Genomic DNA, 23,843 nt, shown 5'->3' on the forward strand with positions numbered 1-23,843 from the left:
TAAGCTCAATTACGCAGCAGCAAGTATTTATTTTCCCCCGGGCAGCTATAACTTCACTGGCGCTTTTGCCACAAAAAAGTAACCACATCCGGTCTCGGAATATGAACAAACGACCACAAACGACCCTTTTTTCGTTCCCGTTCAAAAGCATTTTTGTTTTTTGTTTCCCGAAATGGAAAATTAAATTCAAATAATTTTTCAAATTTTATTTTCCCCTTTTTGACAATGAAAAAGAGAAACGCTTTGTATTTCGATTTTCTTTTTTGTATTTTAAAACAAAAATCAAACGGCCATTTGTTTTTGTTTTTTCAATTCCTGTTTCTGAAACGAAAATCCAATGACCAAAAGATACACGGACCCTTCTGGTCCCTGTGCATTCTCTCAATGGTTTCCCTTTTCCATTTAGCTTCGGCATGACCCTTCTGGTGTACCAGGAACAATCTTGGCTCATGCACAGTACCTTCTACGGCAGCCACACTTATTGTGATCCAAGTGTGGCTGTCTGACCAATGAGAGAACTGGTTACATACGAGGAGCAACTGTGATTGGTTTAACTTGGTCTTGAGTGTGCTCAGGGACCAGAAGGGTCACGGAAATGCTAAATGGAGAGGGTAAGGTAAAAAGAAAATGTGAGTGTACAAAGGATTTGAAAATGCAAGGTGAAAAAGAAAATAAAAATGAAAAAAAGAACCACCCTTTTACATGTTTGGCATGGAAAGGTATTTATAATCAGATTTATGAATTGTGGTTTTTAAATCTCCATTTAGAAATAGGATTTTAAAATAAGTTTTCAAATAGCATTGTTTAATATCGGATTAATAAATACATTTTACATCCATTCATCCATCCATGTTCCCTGTTGGGGTTGCGAGGGATGCTGGTGCCTATGTCCAGCTATCAATGGGCCAGAAGCGGTATACATTTTACAATTCCTCTTTAATAATTAAATTTAAAATGAGCAATTACAAAACAGTATTCAAATTGGATTTCAACCTGGAGAGACTCACACAGACAGATGAGGCAATTAGAAAGATTTATTGACATAAATCAGAAAGTTCTTAGGTGCTCGGACCTCGGCAAAAGATGTGAAAGCTGCTTAGATGATCATTTTAGGATTACGATTACTGAAGTCTTTCCCCTGGATTGGACACTGGAGTCTGTGAAAGCAGAGGAGGAGACGGAGAGGAGGTGAGTCGAAGTTCAGCTGAGGATCAGGAGAGTCGTGTATGGAGGGTTTTATAAGCAAAGACTTGTAGGATGATTGGTTGAGGTAAGAAGAGGACTTGGTGCAGATTGGCTGGATTGCAGGTGCAAACCTACAACAGAACAAGGCAAGAGGCCCAAGGAACTCTGTGAAAGCTTCAGAGATCACAGCTGACATGGGAAACATGTTGAGGATAACTCCTTGGCATGCACTTCGCAAATGTTGCAAGAACAAAGCCATTTTTGAGAGAGACCCATCAGACGTCTTGATTGCATTTTCACACAGCAAACATTGGGTGAAGGTCCCCAGAGCAGATGAGCATTAAAATGAAACGAAGTCCATGTGTAGAACACTGTATGGAGGAGGAAAAACAAGGCTCATTGCCTTGAACTCACCAATCCTACCGGGAAAGTTTGTGGTGGAAACATCATGATGTGGGGATTTTTTTCTTTAGCAGTAACAGCTCATCAGAGCTAATGGGAAGATAGATGGAGCTATTTATAACGCAATACTGGAAGAAAGGCATTAGAGGCTACAATCAACTGCAGCAGAGGTCCATCCACTAGCAGGACAATGACCCTAAACCTCTAGCCACAGCTGCAACAGTTTAATTTTCTTTAAATCATATTACTGTACTAGAATAATCAAGTCAAAGTGGGAAATTTGTCAAAGTGCAGAACTGTCTGACTCTCGAAACTGTATTTAAAACTGATAGAGACATGCGTTAACAAACTTGCAGACGCAGTTGCCATAAATAGTGGTTCTACAGTGTAAAAAGAATGGATTCAACAAACTCTCTCGGAGTGCCTTACAGATAGCTTATCGTATAAAGAAAAGGAAAATAAAAGTTGAAAGCAGCGGTGGGAGTGGCAGACAGTTTGAGGTGCCTAATATTCCTCGGTGGGAAAAACAACAATAAATTTCACGTTGCCGTCTAACTGTCAAAAACAGCACTGCTTTCATTTCCACAGGCATATACTTTGCAGATCAATTGCTACAAGGACATGGAATTCAATTTATACAAAACTGAGGGTTGTTGTCAGGGGAAAAGTCGATATGTTGGTGGTGGGTAGCTAACAGGTTTCTAGCGGTTTCTTAACCTATCGGACCAAAATAGGCATGTGTACTTGTATGTGTATTTAGTCACACACCTTATGCTTTTAATAAATTGTCACTTAAGATCCATATCCTTTCCTTTCATACACTCCTGGAATGCATCACAATTGCCCCTTTCTATAAATGGCACCTTTCAATCCTGGAATATAGATCAAAACTAAGAAAACAGAAAAAGCCACTGAAGAAAAATGTTAGGAGAAAAGCAATAAATTTAGCAATGGATCCGAATAAGTGTAGAGGGAACTTGTACAGGTTAATAATGGAGATGAATTACAGCTTTCTTGTCGCTTGAGGCTGCAGCTTGTCGATCTTTCTTTGTCATTAGTCATCTTCTCTCAAAGAGCTGGCAAAAATACAAACACATGAAAAGAGGAGATGAAACTCCGTGGCTGCAATTCTGACCTTGCTTCTCTGAAAATCATATAAAAGAAGTGATTTGAAATTAAAAGTAGATGGAACAAAGAGCTCCTGTCTGTAAATCATACATTTTGTCTCTTTTCATAAGTGAAGAGCATGTTTTTATTCAGTTTTTCCAAAAGTGGAGAGAAAAACTGGGTCCTGATAATGAATGCATTGCACTGAGAAAGTTTTTGTCACTAAATAAAACAGGAAAGACAGATATAACAACAATATCACTGCTCTTAAAAAAAACTGCAATACAAAAAACTACTATGAAAACCACTTGTGTTATATAAATGATTCTGTACACAGAACTTTTTGTCTTTACATCCCACATTTAGATGTAAACTGAGTAAGTTTCAACTTATCTATTAATTTTTCATGTTGGAGAATTCACAGGTAGCAGATTTCACAGCTCGCTGTTGAAAAGATTGAGTTTCCAGTTGAAGCTGGCTGGAGACATGATAGCCCTGGGGGAGAACTGATCTCCTCTTGGGTGACCTGAGGTTAATTATTATATGCAGGGACTTTCACAGGTTTCTGGATAATTTTTTTATTATTATTGGTGATTTTATGCAAAGTTTTCAAAAGACTCATTAAAAAAGAAAGAAACCTGAATGATTAATTCAGACAAATTGATGTTTTTTTCTTTTTTACCTGGGGACTTGTGTTGCTACTTAAAACAAAAACCTATTTTGGGGCAAAAACAGCCTTGCAACATCGGAGATTTTTTGTTTTCCACAGCAGATTTTATACATTACACGTATTGGCTCTCCTGGTAAAGATGTGAAAATGATTAAAATAAAGTCAACTTTTTCTTTTTTTTTTTTTTTGCTGCAGGCTATTCTTAGACTCAACAAACACAGTCATAGAATAATTCTGGGGATTGATAAAAAAGAAAATCCAACATTTCCTCTACTAATTAAAATTACACTTCAACTATTGGGTTTGTTTTGTTTGTTTTTTGTTTTTACTAATTCGTCAGTGCCTTACAGCTGTACCACTAACAATGTTCAGACACTTTAGAGGCATTTCTTAAATTCATTATATACTTTTTAAATTGAAGAAGGTTTCTAGGAACTCCTGACAGCTAAAGTCTGAGCTCTTATTTCTATGAGGTTACAATATGAAATTTACAAAGAAGAACTGTTCTTTTAGCCTCTCTTTAAAATGGAAGACACATAGTAAATTGAACAATATCAGGCCAATAACAAAAACACTGTCAACAGCGGATAATTTGAACTTAAATGCTTGATGGGGTTAAACGTTAATCTTGCTGACAAGCACAGCGAGGCTGATGAAGCTGGTTATTTGACAAAATACACCAAATGGTGAATCTGAGTTCCAGGTTTATCTACATGCTAACTGTTTTTTTTTTGGGAAACATAGTAGAAAAAAAATGATGTGATATTCAGTCACCACCGGTAATGGGTTTGTGTGAGACTCTACTGGGAACCGTAATTGTTTAAGATGTAAAATCAGACTAAACATTTTAACAGCAGACACTCCAGCTTCTTTTGTTGTGAAGTAAAAGATTAATATGTGGAAAAGTACCTCATACCCATCATAAAGCGCATTTTCCCTTCTAAAGGCCCTGGGGAGCTTTTTGTAGAATGCTTAGCATCATGAAATCATTAAAATATGAGGATTTTTAAATAGAAATCTGGAGGCCAGTGCCGGAAAACTAAAATTGTGGCACCATTGGATCTTACAGAAGGATAAAGAGCCTTTCAGTATGAAATCAGCACAGGAGGCACTATGCTCTGAAACCTATTCATTTGTTACGCATTTTGTGCCCAAAAACGGTTTAGAGCTGCACCAAGCCTCACTGCCAAATTAGGATTTTGCGTAAACTTAGCACTTTGATACATAAGTATGCAGTCATTGGACACAAGATTTTTATCAATCTTGTGTCGATATGGAAACAGGCAGGGTTCCTTTAAAAGCACCTCACTCGTCTCCATATCATGGCGTCTCATTGCAATTTTCTTTCTCAAGTTGTTTCCTTTCCTTCTGCGTTTCACTTTTTATAAGGAACATTTTACACAGTATATCATATCATGAGACTGATGCATCATAATAGTTAATAGCACCAATGCTAATAATTAAATAGAGACTAAAACCTTTAGAAAGTAGATGATTTTTTTAAAATGGGATTTCAGAATATGGTGAAAGGCTTGTTTTTGTGTGACAGGGTTATCCATACACATCAAGACAGTTTCTACAGCCGAACAGTATTTGTTTCAGTGGTAAAATGTTGATTTGTATGCCAGATAAAATGAAATGTGAGGGTCTTCTGTATATTTGTTTATGCATGTATCTGCTGCTGGCCAGGGCTGTCACATTCACACTTTAAATTTGAGCGGTGTTATTCCCTGGTACTCCACTTTGTTTCCTACATGTGTCGCTCATGTAGGAGGATTTTTGTGATTTATTTTTGGAGCTAACAGCACATATTCACTCCAATCACACCACATTCTGTAAATATATATGTATATATATATGTGTGTGTGTGTGTGTGTGTGTGTGTGTGTGTGTGTGTGTGTGTGTGTGTGTGTGTGTGTGTGTGTGTGTGTGTGTGTGTGTGTGTGTGTGTGTGTGTGTGTGGAATGGATTTAAATAACATATATTCACTTGCTGGCTTCACTGTAAATTTTCTTTCAGTATTTATTCACTTCAAGTCTTGACATAACTGTTTTTCCACTTGTTGACTGTGGAAACATTATAGACCATTGCTATACAACTTTAATTGCATTTTAAGGATCACAACAACACTGCAGCAACTGAAGCACAACTCCAATGACTTGTGTCTCGGCGACTTTTCTCCCTGAATGTCATTAATGCTCTAATTCGAGGAGGGTGGAGACCAGTATGGAGCAAACACTCGTGTATGAAGGTGCAGTGTTGCCGTCGTGCAGAATGGGGATAGTCTCCGGTTCTGAAGCTAAAACTAATTGCACTTTCAATCTCTCGTATCATTCAGCATTATGAGAAAGTACGCACGGATTTCTTCTGTTTTGGTTGTTTGCCACGCTTCAGTCGTTCAGATTTTGAAACTGATTATGATGCCACATCATCCTAGTCTGAACGATGGCAGTGCTGTAATGTTACAAACCAAAATGTTACGATTTTTTACAATCATGTCAAAAAGTAATAGTCTAACATGTTGAAAAACTCCTCCGCATGGAAACAGGAGAAGCAGAACCAAGAAATTAGTTTAGCAAATACATACACTTAAATATACTTTACAAATGTGTGCTTCAAAAAAGCTTTTCTGTGTAAAGAGAAAAAAAAACAGATGTTAGTATTGTTCAGATTACATTATATGATATGACCTGATATAAGAAGACATTTCTGACTTTGATGCAGCGATCTTGGATTGATCAAATTTGATTAAAACCAGGCTGTGAACAGAGCGCCGTTTTTTTCTCAAAGCTACCATTTCACTTCATGAATGCCAATGTGTTCGGAGGTTATTTATAGTTGAAGACTGAATGCAGAGTCTATCCATCCATCTGATAATACCCTCCTGTTTATCTTGATGTGCTGATGGAGAGATGGTGATGCTTACGGCTACAGAGCTCCACTATTATGGCCAACGCCCCAACGCAGACAGATGCTGAAAGTATAAAGAGAGGAAAAGGAAGGAGAAGAGAAGAAGCCCATGGAACCAAGGTATTTGCAGGGAACGCCTTTAGCATGGATTTGCAAATATATGATTAAAGCACTGTGTGCAGTAATTCGGAATGTAGGCTCTGCCCCGCTTGTGATGCCAGCTCAGTGGACATGCAGCATGCAGGAGTCATAGCTGGCTGCCATGGATAATTATCATAATGAATGTAAAACCCCCGACAAACAGACCCCAGTACAAAAAATAGCCTACACGCATATGTCACTTCACATGACATCCTGAAATAAACACAAGACGAGGCAATGTCTGACATTGGGTGATCGCTTCACTGGAATCCTACCACATACTTTCACATATGACTTCAGATTGGTGCTGGCTCAAATTTGCTAATTTATTTTTCGGAAACGCTGAGATATTACCCTCATGCCCCTATATGACATCCAGGCAGCTGCCCTCAAAGTGCTTTTCAAAGTATAAATAATCACCCACTCTGCTGAATAATGCATGCTCAAAATTGCAATTGCAGTGATAGCCGGCTGTGTTGATGTCCGTAAACGCTGTTTCTCCTCTGCTGATCACAACCCAGAAGTCCTTTTGTCCAAAAAATATTGGACATCAAAGAGAGGACTTGAATAAAATGGCCTTCTTGGTCTTGCTAAAAAAAAAAAGGCCCTCTCTACTTGTGATTACAAGTGAAAGCTGCACACTCCAATAGTTCAATAGATTGTGAACAATGCTTTTGGAAAAACCTGAAACAATCTGCTGGCCTATATAAAAAGCATCTTATTTATATATATATATATATATATATATATATATATATATATATATATATATATATATATATATATATATATATAATTTTTTTTCTTCTATGCAAATCCAAATACCTCCATCAACCATAAATAAATCTGTCATTTATGATTGATAGTAGCTCATCCTCTGTATACAGAAACTTAAAGACTGAATTCTTGCTTGACCCTCAGTTAATTATAATAATAAAAAAGTGACCTAGAGGGGGAAATAAGGAGAATAAAGAGAGTTTGAAAGTTCTAAAGTGTTTACTGTTCCTTCTACCACTATTGTGCTGCGCATGCAAGAGATAATACAATTGATTTAGCGTCAGATTTATTTATGGTCTGCACTGGCTGCAACCCTTATTTTTGCTTAAATAAACTTTCTGCCTTCTGGATTTATTAAATAAGTGACACTATGACAAGCACATTTTTCTCCACTGCAGCTTCAGAGCCATATGCCTCGGTTAGTAAATTTGTCCCACACAACTTCTCTACAAAACAGAGGCTAAACTTTTATTAACCGTTAGTACATGGGATTTCTCAGGAAAGATGGACATACAGTGTTCAATTGATTTTTAAAATTTCATATATTAAGTAAGCGAAAATGTTAGAATGAAAATGGCTTTTCATCTAACCCGTTGAGGGAACTTTCTAAAATGAGTTTTATATTTTATAGACACACTACTTTTACTCAACAGAACTCCGATGTGATCTGAGGAAAGGAGAAAAAAAAACATCTGAAAATTTGAAAAGACATAAATTCTATAAAACAAAAATTTTTTATACTGCAAGGGCAGTAGAAATTGTGCTGGACATTTGCTCTCTTTACTATTTTTCTATATCAACTCTATGAGGTAAAGAGCCGTTTCATACCAACGATGTAACACCTCGTACCTTCCTTGTCGATGTTTTGTTACAGCTACAAGAATTGATGGTTTAAGGTAATTTCTAACCTACTAGTAATCTACTGCAAGCAAATAGGTCATTAGGAGGTCACTAATGACCACTAGTGACCAAGTGCTGGTTAAGGTCAACAAGAAAACAACATGGATCAGAACCACAATTAATGGAAATGGGATCGGATGAACAATGTTGAGAAGACAAAAATCGTGATAAACTCTAAGAAAGTTTTGAGCATTTGTTGAAAATTAACTTGATGATTCATCAAAATGTTTAAGTGTTGACAATGGCATGAAATGGTTTTTATAGTCCTATGAAATGAATGTAGGTTGGAATGAAGTTACTAATCTTGCTAGAAAATGATGATAAAAATTGGCAGAGGGGAAACCATCCCAGGAGTCTTTCAAAACACTGAAAATACATACAGTACATATTTAATGGTGAGAGCGATTCATCATGAATGAATCACTTTCTTTATGTATTTGCCAAGAGGATGCCATAAGCAAAGAATACTAAACAAAACGCTCCTCCACAAAATAGCAGCACAATAGCATTGTGAGCCGATTAGAAACTCCTGCCACATTGTGTATTAACTTGCTAAGTATGTTGCCGCATCTAAAACCTCTTTTTATGTTGACCTCAGTGTGGAGAAACGAAACACATTTTGTGTCACATCAAGTTCTGTCAAGTATATTAAATAAATGTATAATTAATGATGCATCCAAGTCAGTGTTGTGCCTGTTTATCCTTAACATGGACTAGCTCCAAACTTATTTAAACCCGGTTAAAATTAATTTGTTCATATTCATAATTCACCACCTATATACTTTGAACACAGTTCACAGCTACAACTTGAACTACTTATCGCTTATTTATCGTAATTTGTCTAAAATATGTCAAGTCATTAAAACTATGACTCAAAAGTATATAGAATTATACATCAAACACAAAATTGCGATATAACTTAAAACATATTGTATATTTATAAATATCCATTGTGTATAACACGTTATATATATATATATATATATATATATATATATATATATATATATATATATATATATATATAAAACGTGTTAATAACTTCACAAACAGAAAACGGACATTTGACGAAAAAGCACTCTGTTTAGACTGTTTTTAACTGCAGTAACTTATAACACAACCATGATATGCTTGCCATTTTTTGTCTGTTGTTTGCCCTTCAAACTTGTGCAGTGAAAAACCCATGGTAAAAGTGAAAAATGACAAAAGAAATTATAGTTGTCCGGCTGAGATCGCTCACTTATTGCACTTTTTTGATAATTCTATATCAAAAAAGTGCAATGAGTCATCTACATAAATTTTTTCCCATAAATGAGTCAACACATTTCTGTTGTTTATTCAGTTACCAACACCTTGGCAGGACAGAAGAATTCAAAGCTGCAGCTTCTCTGTGGGTCATTGCTTCATCAACAACAATCACATTGGCAGAAAGAACGCCTCCAGGGTAACCTGATAGTTTTTAAGGTGGTGGAGTTTGAGCCTCCTTTCATATACCTACATATAAAGTGAAGTGGAAGGGGGGTAATTTAAGTTTAAAGTGAGGTTTAACACAAAAGCTTAAAGACGTATAGCCACGTTATTTGACTTTTTTTTAAATTTATACATGAGTAACTCACTCTGGCTGCATACAAAGTTTTTATGAAAGATCATCACGTCCTGCTGCCGTATTAGTTGTTATTTTGGTGTTTTCTGCTTTGTTTTTCCTCAGTTTGTTAGTAAATAAAGCCTTTCATATTCATTTACGATTTTAACAGAAGTAAGACACTGCGCATGCGCAGCAAGGGTTAAAACAAGCATCTCCCAGCGAAACAATGCACAATTGTCCAAGATCCAGTGAAAAAAGAGGGAAAAGACTGGAATGTGGCAGGGAATACAGTGTAAACATTGGAGTTCACTGAAGTGGACGCTAAACAAGCCGAAGCTCAGATCTGACCGCAGAATTGACTGACGTGAATTAATTTTCTGATATGAGGCTCTTAAATTTGCTATAGATTGGTTTATTTAATTAATAAAGGTTGGTCGTCGATCACGCTGAGCTGCCACTTTATTGCGAGGCATTGCAGAGGTTCAGGCCTGGTCTGGCATTATTTACAAGTGATTTATAAATTAAACAAACTATGCATTATTATAGTTCTGCGATATTGTTGCTAGATCTCGCCACGTCTGTTTATGTTTGCTATTCGAGCCTGGTGCTGGGGCTATTTTTATCCACAAAAAGCACCATCAAAACATTATCAGGTTGGAGGCTTGGTGAATCTAACCTTATTTTACCATGATCAGATGGTTTTTGGTCTTTCTTTAAAAGCATATTACATAGCTATATACCTTTAAATTACTAATAAAGCACCTCCGTGTCTCTCCTGCCTTTGTGCACACACAGACACTCAGAACACTGAGTGCACTCTTCTAAGGGGAAATGCTAAAGCTCTTCCTTTGTAAAATACCTGAAGTTTGCCTAAAGACACAGTTTAAATTGCTTGTTCACCCCCAAAAAGAGCATAGTTGAACGACTTCAGGATGAGCCAAGCTCTCTCCACATTTCTCACCTAAAAAACAGCGTAATTCTGTTCATAGTTTGCATAAACGTGAGCAAAGAAAAGAGAATATTCATCCCATCTTAACTTTTTTTTACATTATTATGCATTTGAAAATGACTTTATATACATGACCTTTGCTAATACATTTAAACCAATCACCAGACCTTATTTCCTCAACACAGTCATCTGCTAGTTGGACCACTTGTGCCGAGCCCTGAACACAAGGCTACATGCATATGATTACAACTGCCAGTAAATATTCAATAAATAATTAAGACTTCATCTGCACAAATGGTTATTAGTGGTGTGTAAATCTATGCTTAAAATGCAGAGTTAATTAAAGCACTGTTTAAGCTGCTTTATCTAAAGAGCTGTAGTAGAGGTTAATAAAATATGCATTTTACAAACTCTTCATTAGAAGTTCTAACCAACACAAAAGGACCGGCTCCCACTCAGTGATCTAAATCCATTTTGGTTTAATTTTTAAATGTGACTCTACCAATTTTTCTTAAGTAGAGGAGTGCTATTACACTGTGAAATAGCTTCAAAGACTTTTCCCTCCCCCTTATGAAACAGATGGAAGCATAAGAGCACAGACCACATATTTTTGTTGTTTTATGATCTCTTGTGTTATTATTTTGTGTACCGTGGATGCTTTCCAGAAACTGCAGCTGAGCTACCTGCTGTGTTCGGGAAGGCAAGGTTGACAATAAGATTTACCATCTTCATTTATCTGCTTCATTACCGTCTTCAGCAAACTGGGAAAAGGCCAATCCACAATCCTCCAGATTCCACTTATGTAAGCAAGCTGGTAATTTATTACAATTAATAAGATGCTTCCCAGCACTTCTGCTTTGTGGTTACTGCTGTTTGTGTTTTTAAAGAGTTATAAACTACTCCCTATGAAGAATAATCGCAAATAAAAATCCATGAAAAGGCCCCCTGAAAAAAGGCTTTTCAATTAAAAGATATATTTCACATCAGACTTTATTACTAGATTTGTAACGTTACCTCTCTTTTTGAAAGAAGTCTGTTTTTCTTTTTCTTTTTCTGCAAGGTAGCATATAGCATTGCATAAGAGTGGTTCTTTTTCTGTCTTGTTACATACAAAGAGATTCAGAAACAAACTGATTGTCAGGAACAAAAACAGTGTTAATCGAAGTGTAAAAAAAGATGAGTGCAGTGTGTTCATTTTCTGCTCACAACGCCGCTCTGATGTGTTAGCGGACCCTCATAGATGTCAGCTAAGTGTGTTCTCATTTGATGATTAAAACATGCCCCCTCTGTCAGGGAAACATCAGAAATGTAGGATTAAACCACCTCTGTGTGAACGGGAAGCCTTTAATTGGAAGGAGAAGAGTTTTTCAAAGTTTCTCAGCCTGGCACCACTGGTTTGCTGTGTATTGTTACCAAAAACACTTTTATTGGACCTCATTTTCCCACGTGCAATGACTGATTCATTGACCGTCTGAGCGAATAACAGGAGCAAAAAAGAAAAAGAAAAATGGTGTCTTGTCGAGCAAATATCCCACCACACACAGGGAAAAAGACATATAGACGATAAAGAATTCCACTCTCTATCTTCTATTCAGCTAAATTAGGCTCCATCACAGCTGAGTAAGTATGATGGGAAAGGACAGTGAAAGGCTTTCTTGTAATCGTGCGTGTCAGAAGAGATTTCTCTCGGGCAGAAAATATGGAATTAAGACGAGGAGCGAAGTGCAGACAAACGAGGAAGGCAGGGCCTGATGGATTCCAGTAAGGGGATGACTGACCGCTAATTGAGGAGAGGTACCTGCATTGTGTCTGACTGCATGTCCCAGAGAAAATAGAGGGCAATTCAGTTTTCTTAAAGTCATACAGAAGATCCCGAGCATGATGGAGTATAATCTAGGCAAATGGGATGAGGTGATTTAGGCTGAAAGATGCAGAGGACACGGCTCCTTAGGGGAGCTTACAGCCGATGGAGTGTGAAAAGTTATAGGAACTTGGGTATTATGAGCTCAGACAAGTCAAACTAAATGCACCTAACTTCCTGTCATGGAAAGTAGAGACATCAAAGCCAACATTGGAGGTGAAGTTTGACAAGGAATCCATTTTCATTCTGTCAGCATAAGGGGTGATTAGCAATGAATGCTTTTACACAGTGAGTGTTCACTGGTTTTGTTTAGTTTTTTTGTGTGTGATGGGAAGTGTTGAGTGCCAATCCTTTAAAGCATTGGCACTCAGGCGTTCCTGCTAACTAAGTCCGTCAGGGATACTTTCTGCTAGTTTATATATAAAATGTTACAATTTACAGTTCATTCAGTGGTAGCGGCCTATGACCTCTGCTGTTTATACCTCATGCTTCTATATTTATGCATTTTTAAACACTTTTACTAAAATCATTTTCCCATACAGAGCGAATGGATCAGACTTTCGAATCATTCAAACACGTTCTGCACCTTGAAGGCCAACTACTTTCAGATAGAAAAAACATTCTATTTAAAACAAGTAATAAAATATTGACTCATTATGAAATCGTGTGGCTATTTAATCGTTTGCACTGTTTTGTGAAGTCCCAATGTTTTTGGTGCGGCTTTTTTTTACTGCCGTTCAACTGAACACCCAAATGATATGTTTGCTTGGCAAGCAACCTATTTCTGCTGCCACACCAGCAACAATAAATCAATAATTTCAAGGTCAATATTGGAAAATTTCTAATTGTTTACATAACTTTCGTTAGTCCAATGTTGAAGTCTTTTCTTTCAATTTTAAAGGTTGCATATATTTAGCAGATCTTTTTTCAAATAAGCCATCCGTATTGATATATTACAGCAGAAGTGGGAACTGATCATTCAAAAGCAAACGTATTATTAGGATTATTTATTCCTAATTTCTAAATTGACTTTAGGGATGGACATATGTGCCCTTGCTTGTCTGTTCTGTGTTGCCCTGTGACTGACTAATGACCTGTCCAGGGTGGACCCCGCCTCTCTCCCAGTGAATGCTGGAGATAGACACCAGCACCCCGTAACTCTGCAAAGACCAGGATTCCTTGACTGAGAACAGGTGTGGCAGTAATCAGGCCTGGGTATGGCTATAGAAGGTGAACTCAGGTGTGACGAACCACAGTGGGGGGCAACCACTTTTTTTACACAGGGCCATGAAGGTCTGTGTTTTGTTTGCCCTCTTAACAATAAAAAAACATTTTGAATATACTTGTGTTGTCTTTGACTAATATCTAAATTATTTTGATGTTCTGAAACACTTAAGTCTGACAAACATAAAAAAATAAGAAATCAGGAAGGGGGGGGGGCACTTTTCACACCACTGTAGCTTTCTTTCTATATGCTTGTGTGTCACAGCAGAAGGAAAACTGTGAAAATGGTCTCTCTGAACATAAATCAATAATTTTATTTTGTGCTTGTGAAAAGATGTTTGCTGTTAGACCGGGTTGGGAAGTTCAAGCTTTCATCTTAGTGTCGACCAATGATATAATTGTTGAATGGATGATCATGTTTAGCTCCATGCTGGGTTTAGGTCCAGTTTTTATTTTTTATCCTTTGCGTCCTCATCTTTTCCCCCCTTCCGTGCACAGCGTCATAGAGAGGGGAAGACTAAATTCTAAGAGGAAATCAAGGAACGTCAAAGATTAACCCTAACAGCACAGATTTTAAAATATGCCTGCTGTTTACAAATAACTGTGCAGATTCTAAACTCATTGAATAAATTTTTCACTTGATAAAAGCACCATAAATGTTAAATATACAAGCAGTCATAATTTATGTATCAAGCTTTCCTTGGAGCACACTTAATCTTTATTTGTATATGGTTATGTTGGGATTTTCTTATATAAAAATATATTTTTTCGGTAACATTCAGTTCAGTTTCAGTTATTATGGGCACAGATAGAGTAGACAGTAACTTGTAATTTAACCACCATTAATTCATTTGCTGACTCCTCATGAGGGATACCAAGATATTCTGTCTGTATAAACCAGCTTAGCATGTTTAAGGTATCATTTCTACTTGTAATACAATCTGAAAAACTCACAAAGAGAGGAGAGGCAATTATAAGAATTTATTGATACACTGATTTAAACTTTGGCGCTTAGACCTCGGCAGGAAGCATAAACGCTGATTTAAACATTAATGTAGATATGCAGATGTATGAGAATAGGGATGTTTCCCCCCAGGCCTGAAACTGGTGGAGTTTAGATAGATGAAGTTGGTTAATCCATAGAGGCTGGTTTGCAAGGTACTTGCTTGAGTTAAATGTCAACTTGGATAAACAAAGTTTGCATAAACTGTCCATGATGAGCAAGCATTAAGCGACTGTGGAGAGAAAAAAAAACTCCCCTTTGGGAAGAAACCTCTGGCAGAATCAGGCTCAACATGGCGGTCTTCTGCCGGACCATTTTAAGAGTAACAGGAAACTCCATGAGAGTCCAGGAGGAACTACACTCTGGAAAGGCGAGGTTGAAGGAGCGTCGAGGAAAGTCAGATGGAGCTCGCTACGATGGTGGAGAAAGGGATGGAGGTGGGTTGAAATGGTCGTCTGAATCAAAATCCGACATGGTGACGGTTATTGCGCTTGCTGAAAAGCAGGCCGAGAGATGATTTGGAGTCGCCTTTAAAGGTGAACACTGGATGATGATTGGGCTTCGAGGAGGTGTGGCACGAAGCGGATTGGCTGCGTCGGAGGCGGACCAGCCTCCGATTTCTTCAGTTGAATTTTCCGCCTTTAGCTTCATTTGTCAGCAGCATTTACTTACTTAGGGTGTCCCTTAGCTGCTTATACTGTTCTATTCCTCTGTGCGCAAATACATTTTACCTTCACTATTTCTTTTAAAAGACACCATTAGGTCTACCTTTTCTGCTAGTCTTAACTTTGGTGTGGCCTCATTGACCTTATTGGTGCCATCAAGGCAAAACCGCTTGCTAAGTGAATAAAATATGAAAGATTGAGCGACATGTGGCTGCAGTTAAATTGGTTTGCAACCATTACTATTATTGATGTATCTGTGTACCAGAACAAACTGGGGTCACTTACACCCAATCAAATATCTTGTACAGTGTCTTCAGAAATCACAAATCCTTTATCAGATTTGATCAGCTTATTGCCCAAAGAGGGACAAAACTGACCAACATAGCACACTACATGTACATGTCTAATGTTTAAGCTACAGCTAAGGTTTTTGATCATTTTAAAGAAATTTCAAGCTTTCTATGGTCCACGGCTCCTTGGTGGTCCATATCTGTGGAATTATTTGACATGTACACCAGGATCAAAAGCCCTAATGTTTCCTGTGCGGCCCTGTGTGTTATGCAAATTGAGGTGTTTTAATGAAGGTTGCATGAATAATTCAGAAACGATGTTTCACAGCAGACACACCGCAGGAACACACTCAAAGAAAAAAAAAATACTGTAGAAAAATAGGAACTGATGTTAGACTGTCTCTTTTTTCTCTCTTTGATATCCAGAACTGCTCATCACTTGCTAATTAACAAACGGCAGCTAAGAGAGAGAAAAAAAGAAAACCTTTTTAATTAGCTTGTGAAGTACGGGGGATGCATTCATTCTGTATACCGAGCTTGTCCTATGCTTCTGCCTATTATTTTAACTTTAAAAAACAAATATTAGAATATGTTTTCAGCTAGGCTCCATAAGGATGTTGTTTAGCACTGCTGTCTTTCCTGGGTTTAAATCCCTTCCAGGACTTCTCTGTGTGGGATTCACACTTTTCTTTTTCCATGCATTCTTGGGTTTTCTCTATGTAATCTGTGTGCCTTCCACTGTCCAAAAACCTGCATGTTAGGTTAATTAACCCTTCTTAATCAAACTTCCAACCCTTTAAAAAGACCACAGTAGATTTCTGACCTTTACTATTATTTGACTAAACAAGCAATTCTAGTACATGAAAAAAGTGTGTTTTGATATTGACGACTTGGCTAAGTTGGGTACCATATTTTCAATCAGTGTAACAAGCAAAAAACTAACAATAAAATCATATTTTTAAAAACATATTTTCAACATTAGCGAGGTTCCTATTTGCATTGCCAGTTGTGGAAGATATAAACAGTTTAAGTTAACATGGCTGCACACCGCAGTTCCAATATGGTACTTAATGAAGTTTTCAGTTTTTCTTTTTTAAAAGAATCTTGACTAAGTTTCATGATCTCTTGCTCAAATTCAAAAATATTCTACTTATGAAAAATAATATAATTTGTTGCTTTTTTTGGGGGGGGGGGGCATTATCTTGGATTTGAGTGCAATACAAAGACTATTTAAGTGTTAACTATTAAGGATCTGCTTGACAGCCTGTTGCACCTGCGCTGTCGTAAAGAACTGCTTCTTGTGTTCACAGAGTCTTAGCAGTCAGAGTCACAAAACCTGTGGACAAAAAACACTTAAAATGCCTGCAACACCTTAAAATTGCTTCCATGTCAGTATGTTGGATATCTGGTAGGGAAAAAAAATCTTGAAATAGTGACAGAGAGCATCTATTTGGGAACCATGTTAGAGCCCTGAAGTTGGTGTCTGCTTTGGGCCTTCCTGATGGCGCTAACATAAGGGTCTGTTTTACATCGTTGACTGCAGTTGATTATCTCTGGTTTAAAATCTGAAGTCATTACGTAGCATGACGCTACGCTAAACACAGACCCTTAAAAAACATGGTTTGGCATTTCTTAAATCTTTATTATGTCTGTGCAAATTGAACAGGAGCGTTTTCACAATGTGGTTTTGGCTTTAGGCTCACCTTGGACCCAGACAAGCGTAAATTCCACAATATCTGGACTAGTCAAACTTGGACTAGATTATTCTTGGACTAGATTATGCAGTAAAACATTCTTTAAAACAGCTTTTGTTATCTGTTGGGGCAAAAAAAAAATGCTAGGAGTTTCTAGCTGTCCCAAAAATACTGCTAAAATCTCATCTGATGTAATTAAAATGAACACAATACAACTATATATACTGAATAAAAAACTTTCATCATATATAAAACATGACCAGGATAGTTTTGCTTTTCCTGGTCGACTGACTCAGTAAAAATGCTCAAATTCAACCAGTGAGCAGATGGCGTTTTTACACCTTTTTTGCTTTAACTTAACTTTAAGAGTGCCATTTGTCGCATGACGAAGAGTTTGATCAAACACTCGCGTACGGATTGTGGTTTGTGCCAAGATGTTGCTTTGACAGCTCTGAGCTAAGCAACGAAGGTGAGAATAATTTTCCGCCCACACAGCACTTACAAGTCTCTTATCTAATTCTGCAGCAGGAGTCTCGATGAAATCTTTTGTTGGATCAAAATCAGAATGTGTTGACTTAAAAAGAAAAAGTGACACTCTTTAATGAAACGCACACCTGAATAGTGTCATATCAGCATTCATCAAGCTCTACAGGGTGGCTCTAAGTGTTGTCATTAGGTTAACCAAAGGCAGCCATGATTTTTCTTCATTTGCACCTGCTGCTCGCTCACCTACAGGTGGAGCAGCCACTCTTGGGCAGATATCGCTGCCAGAGCAGACCTCTATTCAGTGGCACAGCCATGCTGACTTGGTAATCATATTACCGATGCACGTCTCATTAGTTTCTGCCACGGTTGAATGTCCCTGCTTTCTACCGCTCAAGCGCGCGCACACACGAAAATAAGCGCACACATGCACACAAACATCCACTCAGTCGCTGGCTGGCATTTGAGAGTGTCTGGGCTTGCATCTAAAACAGTTTACTGGGGAAATAATAGCCCTCTAAAAGGATTCTCTGTATGCAGAATCATTCTATTCCATTTGAACTCTGGTGAGACAAATTAAATTTTAGCAGAGGGGGAGTGTCGCAGCATGTTGAGATGAAAAGAGAATGAGCGGAAACAGAAAAAGGAACACAAACTAAATGGGATTTTTTTTTTTTTTCCAGATGTGGAGACAGCTTTTACTGAAGACATTTTTCATTTTTGATTTTTGTGTTCTACCTTACAGATGGAATCAATACGTGTTGGGAAGTTTTAATGGGAAAAGTCATTTTTTACTGTTCCAGGAACAGCGTGTGTTGTTTGGGGGGAGCAGTGCAATTTCCTCCATTTTAAAAACACACCCTCCTGCCGGTGGAAGCAACGTATGTCTTCTCTTCAGCCAGAAACACAGAGAGACAGAACATGTTCTGTTTTTATTTTAATGAACGCGCCTTTATGATCTGACCTTATGAAGAATTGAGCTTAAGTCTCCCAGGAGAAATCCCAACATACTAGAAATTCTCACATTAAGTCCATGCATATGGACTGTTCTAACCTGTAATTATAAATGTTCTGGATTTATCTTGATTCTGTATAAAAAAAGAAAATGACAAAAAGGTTTTAAACACAACTGATTGGTTTAGGAAATGTATTTGAAAAACTTTTAGACCGAGTACAGCATATAAATGTCACAATATGTTAGACTTTGTGTTAATTCTGTTGTATGATTGTATTGATAGCATTTAGGGTGTCAGACTCTCTCATTTGTAACTTCCTGTTTTATTTTTCTTAGTCTGGTCCTCCCTGATCGGATTTCTCTGTACTTCATGTTTTCTATCGCTCCTGTTTCTCAGATCACATCCCACTGTTTTGTGTAGTCATTGTGAAGTTGAGCTGAGTCATGTTCTGTTTTTGTACTGTTCTCTTGTTTCTGTGTGTCGCTCTTATTTGATTTATTCCATTAGTTTCCCTCCGTCTCATCTGTTCCCTGGTCTTCTCACCCAGCTGCACCTACTCCAGTGGGAGACTAATTAAACAGATTGATTCTCCTCCTGTCCTTCTTTGTTTTGTTTTTTCTTGGAAATTAAACAATGATTTTGGATTTCTTTCTGTTTTCTTTGTTAATTTCTTGTGTTGCGTTTCTGCCATTAAATGTGCTCTTGCTAAACGGGGCTTTCCCCTAAATGCACGTATAAAATCTAATGCAAATGTGAGCAAACAGCATCAGTCAGAGGGATGCTGTTAGCTTGGTGAAACTATGTTAGGAGCAGTTTTCCCTTTGGCAACTTTATTCAGAATCAGAAGCACAAGGTTTTTGTGTCAGGTTTGGCCACATTTGGCATTTGCAAATGCTTCTCTGTATATGCCCTAATGTTTTGCAATAATAAATACACAGATAATAAACCTTGTTTTATTTCTTAATTGGCTCGCTAGGAGTACAGGGTAAATGCAGTGTTCTTGGCGCAATTTAAAAAGGAAAATCTATTAGAAGACCAAAGATTTGTCATTTTCGACTGGGTTTCAAGGTCATACATTACCTTTCATGACTGTCGAAACACGTTTCAGTTCAAATCTTCCTTTCAAGCAATGTTTAATTCTCAACTCTCTTTTTCTCACCTGCTCTCAATCTCTTCCTCTGGTGACACACTTCCAGACTGGTCAAAAGGCAATTTGTGTTTTACTGTAAAATATTCAAAAAGCTAAAACCACAATGTTGGTTTAACTCAGTCTCCTTTGCAAAATGCAGTTTAACAGCAAGACCTCGAAAAACTGGAAGGGGAGATGGAATTCCTGAAAAGTGTACCTCCAGACACACCTGTCACAATTCCCCTCTCTGTGAACCCGAGAATGTTTAATATTGATGAGATCTTCATGGCCAAAGTTGTTACCATCCGCCTCTCTGGGGTGTAAGCTGCAGTGTAAACGCAGTGTGTGGCACCCTGAGAAAACTCCAGACCTCCCTCACTGTGTCTGCACAGCGTCCTGCCCTTGCAGCCTCAGCTGCCTTAAAAAATTTATCCAGAGCTGACTCAAGCTCCCAGCATGTGCACACATGTTATTGATTTCCTCCCACCAGGCAATTTCCAGAGCACTTGGCCTAAATATTAGCTCCGATCGTGTCGATTTGAAGGGATTGATTGACTTTGAACTCAGATTCAAGCTGCATTTTGTGTTGTGCTGTCTACCATGATGACACGAGAACAAGAGATGCAACAAGCGTGGCCAATATTCGACATTGTAAAGGCCCTGGTGATTGTTCCAAAAGCTGGCTTACCCAAATGGTCAACCATACATGCTTGAATGAGGTCATCTCTGTTTAGAGGATTTAGTGTTGTGCAGAGAAAGCAATTTTAAACCGGATGAGGGAATAATCCCTGACAATACAGGATTATCTCTTTAATAGCCTTTATTTTGCCACAAGGCCCCGTGAGCTTTTAACTTCCCCCATCCAATGTCAAGTTTGATTATGACAAGAACCTCTATGTTAAATGACCGGGTCATGGGTGACCCAAACAGGAGTTTTAAAGCTTACTCAAGAAGGTTGTGAGGTGTTTTTAAGATACAGAACAGATTACGGGGACAGCAGTGTTCTGAGCTTTGCTTTCAAAAAATATTAAGACAACCAATAGATGGAAACTAAAAGAAGCGCCAGCCATAATTTTATTTGTGCTTCTGTTTAAAAAGTCAATTGGAGTTTAACATCACAGATACCGTGAAAAACAAAGCAACTAATGTGACTTGTGTTGGTCTACAAAACCAAAACGAAAAAGCCATTTAAAACGACTACAAGTATCACTAGCAGTTCTTTATTTGTGTACTAATTTAAATCAAAATCAATACATAAAAATAGAAAAACTAGTTTGTTATAGTATATATAATATCTTTGTTAAATATAATGTTACAATTAATATGTATTTTTTTTAGCATGAGTGGAAATAGCAGTCGGTTTTACTTTTTAAATAAAATACCTCAATATATGTTTTTCTTTTAACTTTAAGCGTGAGAGCCGAAAAACTATTATTTTTACTGAAGGTGGTCAAACGATAAAAATCTCATACTGGCCCATTTTAAATTATGTCCTTAGTGTGAATAAAAGAAGACAGTACAAAGATGGAAAGAGAAATATATATATTTAGACTATATTGCTAAAACTATTCCCTTGTCTGCCTTCACACGTGTGTTCTTCAGTGATATCCCATTCCTTATATAACTTTTTGGTAGGGCTCTCTACAGAGTCTAGGAGTGTTTTCCGCCCATTCTTCCAGAAGTGCATTTCTGAGGTCAATCCCTGATGTTGGACGAGCTGTCACGGCTCGCAGTCTCTAGTGGAGGCCAGTCAAGTTCCTCCGCATCAAACCTGCTCATCCACGTTGTTATGGATCTTAATTTGTGCACTGGTCCGCACCAAAGTTCACACTTGACACAATGCAGTCAGGAAGGTCCCATTCACCGGGCAGTTGCCAAATCCAGAATTTTCATTTGGATTCGCAGCCAGAGGGATGTGATTCCTTAGTCCAGAAAAAGCATCTTCCCTGCTCTAATGGGGGGTTATTTCAGACTGCTGCATTCAAAACTTGTTATTACTCTGTGTGATGTAAGGCTTCCATACAGAGTCTCAACTATGGAACCCCATTCCATGAAGCTCTCTAATCTGAAGGCCGCACAAAGTTTGGAGTTTTTCTGTAGTTATTCATTCTGCAAAAGGTTGCTAACCTCTGCCGCCACGTTATCTGCTCTGTGAATTTATGTGGCCTGCTGCCGGGTTGCTGTTGTTCCATCACTAACGCTTTTTTACAGTAGGAGGAGTTCGGGGGAAAAAAGGCATAGTCAACTCTAACTGTTGACTATGGGATATCTAGGAATGAGGAATTTTCACATCAGGATTTATTGTATAGGTGGCATCCTATCTTGGTAGCATGGTGGAAGTTCTTGAGAGCAACCCATTCTATCATTGGAGTCTGCAAGTCTAGGTGCTGAATTTCATACACTTGTGTAACCATGGAAGTGACTGAAAATACCTGAACTCAATGATATGGACTTGTTAGTGAACACTTTGGGCAGTTTTTAGCATGTTTAGATGTCAGCCTAAAAATAAACTCCTACATTCAAACTAGGGATATGCCTACAGGACTGTCTCAGAAAATTATAATATTGTGATAAAGTTCTTTATTTTCTGTAATGCAATTAAAAAACATGAAATGTCATACATTCTGGATTCATTACAAATCAACTGAAATATCGCAAGCCTTTTATTGTTTTAATATCGCTGATTATGGCTTACAGCTTAAGAAACCCAAATATCCTATCTCAAAATATTAGAATATTGTGAAAAAGTATACTAGTAGGCTATTCAACTAATCACTTGAATCGTCTAATTAACTCGAAACACTGCAGGGTTTCCTGAGCCTTGAAAAACACTCAGCTTGGTTCAGTAAACTAAATCACAAGTATGGTAGTGGTTAAGAGACGACATAAGATTCTCACAGTAACTGGTGTACTGACCATGGCATTACTGTCCTTGATTGGCCTGCCAATTCCCCTGACCTGAACCCCATAGAGAATTTGTGGGGTATTGTGAAGAAGAAGCTGAAAGACACCAGACCCAACAATGCAAATGAGCTAAAGGCCGCTATTGAAGCATCCTGGGCATCCATAACACCTCAGCAATGCCACAGGCTGATTGCCTCCATGCCACGCCGCATTGATGCAGTAATCTGTGCAAAAGAATTCCCAACCAAGTACTGAGTGCATTAATGGACATTTTCAAACGTTTGATTTTGTTTTGCTGTTATATATTTTTTTTTAACTTTGTCTGAGGAAATATTCTAATATTTTGAGATAGGATTTTTTAGTTTTCTTCAGCTGTACGCCATAATCAGCGATATTAAAACAATAAAAGGCTTGCAATATTTCAGTTGATTTGTAATGAATCCAGAATGTATGACATTTCTTGTTTTTTAATTGCATTACAGAAAATAAAGAACTTTATCACAATATTCTAATCTAAAGGAAAGGAAAACAAGAACTGTTAGGGTTTGAATAATGTGGGGCCAAAACATTTCATTCTCATCTGACCTCATTACCTAATGTGGGATTTTTGCCCCACTGAATAAATGTACTCAAATTGAAAGATGGATTAAGTTATTTTTCGGCTTTTTACATACTCTTACCAATGGTTGACGGCGATGTAAATGCAATTTGCTTTTTTAAAGTGTGCCTGGAATGCGCTTCTAAAAGGCAAGTAGCCTCTTTCTGAAATATCAAAAGTACTTTGAGGTAATTTGTGTAAAAGCTGTCTTGTACTTCTAAATGGTCCTTGAATTTTAAGAGTCATGTGGTGAATCATGGAGAACAAAAAATGAGCCTCTCACCAATGAAGCACTGCAGCTGGAACCACTGGTGTCCTTTTGTTGATTCCTTTTATCTCTTTAATCTCATTAGTGGTCTCATTGTAATTTAACCCTGGATAAATATTCGAGCAGCACACCCCATCAGCGT

The sequence above is a fragment of the Fundulus heteroclitus genome, chromosome 1 (genome assembly GCF_011125445.2).
Source record: "Fundulus heteroclitus isolate FHET01 chromosome 1, MU-UCD_Fhet_4.1, whole genome shotgun sequence".
In the NCBI taxonomy this organism is placed as follows: Eukaryota; Metazoa; Chordata; class Actinopteri; order Cyprinodontiformes; family Fundulidae; genus Fundulus; species Fundulus heteroclitus.